Genomic DNA, 2912 nt, shown 5'->3' with positions numbered 1-2912 from the left:
CACACACACACACACACACACACACGGACAAACACATCCACATCGTTTCTGTTTATTACTTCGTACAAATTCATAAAATATATTTGTATACAAGGTAAACATGGGTTTCCCATACAGGCAGCAATTTCGTCTAATTGGCCCTTCACTCGAATATACACTCAATGTTGATGCATTGCTTGAGGAGACAACTGGATGATAAACAATACCGCTCGTAGGCCATTTCACTTCAGAGGACAAAAGCTTAATGCTTTAGAAATCGCATATCAACTTTCTTCGCTCTACATTTGTTTGCAATTGGTTTTTAATGGCACTAGTAACACGTTTTATGTAGCTGTACTTCACTTTTATGGTTATCTTTCTCTGAATTGCATGTGGAAACTATCGTTTCTCTGGAAGTATATTCTGAATAAGACGAGAGTTACCCTTTGTTATACATGATTTTACAGCAGTATTATAAAATCAAGTGACTTCCTCTGTTGTAAAAACAGAGTAAATCTGGAAAAAAGCCTACAATAAAGTGACTGCATGAAGCATATTTTTCTCTAATGCGAAAAGCTATATATTTATATAACAGTTTTCTTACTAGTATTTAAGAGCGGTTACTAAATGATGTTTTTAAGGCTTGATTCCCTCATATATGTTACGTAATAATGTCTCACAGAACTATTCAGCATCCTGGTTAATGGTGGCTAACAACTGTCATGCAATCGCTGAATAATAGTGCTTTGGTGTTCAAAGAGCAATTCTGTAGAAACGAGTATTAGCCATGCTAATTTTTCTGCTAGTAGCAAGTCAACAAGCTTGACAGTATGGAACAACGTCCACGGCTACTTCAGAAGTTGACCATATAATGATATCAACTGATTATATCTCATGAAAAAACGGAGAAAGGAGCTGGAGATCAGCTCAAATAGTCCCCTTGAGTGTTACATGCTAGTACACACTGTAACTACTTAAGAACAACAGAGAGGAAGTAAAATAAACACATTAACCAAGAGCTCAAATCTGAGAGAGCAACATCATACGTACCGTAACAGAACCTCTCAAGGAGCACTAAGTTCTCGGAAAAATTCCTTGCGAACTCAAGACGGTTGAGTAAATGTATCAATCCGCACTATTTATTCATCAACTACATACTTAAACTAATGCTTCAAATCATACCCTGCAGTCAGATAAATAGTACACATTTGATAGTGTATTCTCTAATACGGAAAAGAGTCAGCATGATCACGACTGGAACATCTTTGATAATAGCTCAGCTCAGTCATGGTTAACTTGAGACTACACAACAGCAACAACAACTACAACCACAAAAAAAAAACAAGTACGAACAATTCTTATTACAATATTTACTAAAATAATGTACTGAGTGATGTAAGATTAAGAAGCAGCTGCCAGGCAAGTTGAGAATGAGACACGCTTACATCACAGTCTCTGATCAAAGAAGTAATTTAATTTCAATGTCCTCACTAATGCTTTGCATACGCAAAGCTGCGTATATCGCATTCGTCTCTGTTGCTATTTTCCTCAAAGTACAAAGAGTGTTATGCTCATTGAATGCGTTACGTCATAATGCGGGTGCTAGAAGCAAGCGCTCCTAATTAATTGCGAGCAAACATACATATGTACGCATATACGTACGTATGTACGTACGTATGTATGTTTGTATGCATACATATGTCAAAATATATAAGCATGCATATGTCAAAATATATAAGCATGCATATGTATAAATATATGTATTATGTACATGTACGTTTATGCATGTGTGTGTGTGTGTGTGTGTGTGTGTGCGTGAGTGCATATATGCGTCATTTAAGGTCTGTAATTTGACCCAGACAAATCTCATCGCTGAGTGGAGTTAAGATTGGACTAACCCATTCATATCAACAAACCCTTAATAATAATTTTCCATTACAATCTCTAAGTGTTTAAATTAGTCTTCAAAGGCTCTTATCAACTCCTCCCCCCACCACATACTTACAAGGTCAATACTCCCTTATAAAAACTGCAAGCAATTCATTTCACCTCACAACAGCTCAACTGGAGTAGTTGGCAACTTTTAATATAATACATACATACATACATACATACATACATGTATATATATATGTATATATATATATATATATATATATATATATATATATATATATATATATATATATATATATATATATATATATATATATATATATATATGTATGTATGTATATGTGTGTGTGTGTGTATTATATGTATACATGCGTATATATGTATTCGTATATATCTTTATATGTGTAAGGCATCGCGTGCAAATTTATCAACAGGATAGAATTAAAACCTAAGATAAACAAAACCATTCATATAGCTCAGTTTTGCATTAATAAAAACTTAAATACCGTTTACTCATAGCGATAGTAAACACTGATAACTACAGAAGTGTACTCTCTGCTATTTGCCTGTTTAGTTGAATAGACATTTGATTATACACCCTGATATATGTACTTATTACGACTGGGTGTCTTGATCTGTGTATATTGTTCTACATGTACCAGTTCACAGACACAACAGTCATGCTAGACACAACAGAAGCAATGTTATATATCTATGTATGTATATATAGGCATTCTATGTAAACACTCAGATTTTTTACTTGCAAAATAGTCTTTATAATTGTTCACTGAAGCATGGCTTGTCCTGCTGTGGACAAATATAGCCTTCCTGTTCTGTTACGTATATAAATGTGCCTGTCTGTGTGTGTTTGCATATGTGTGGAGAAACACAAAAACTCATGCGTCTATATATAACTGTCTATATATGTTAAAACATGTGCGTATATATATACATTCTTATATATGCTCATATATACACAAGCATATATATATATATATATATATACATACAAGTATATATATATATATATATATATA

This window comes from Octopus bimaculoides, chromosome 8, assembly GCF_001194135.2.
Source record: "Octopus bimaculoides isolate UCB-OBI-ISO-001 chromosome 8, ASM119413v2, whole genome shotgun sequence".
Classification (NCBI taxonomy): domain Eukaryota; kingdom Metazoa; phylum Mollusca; class Cephalopoda; order Octopoda; family Octopodidae; genus Octopus; species Octopus bimaculoides.
The sequence above is the reverse complement of the archived record's forward strand: the minus strand, read 5'-3'. Positions refer to the sequence as shown.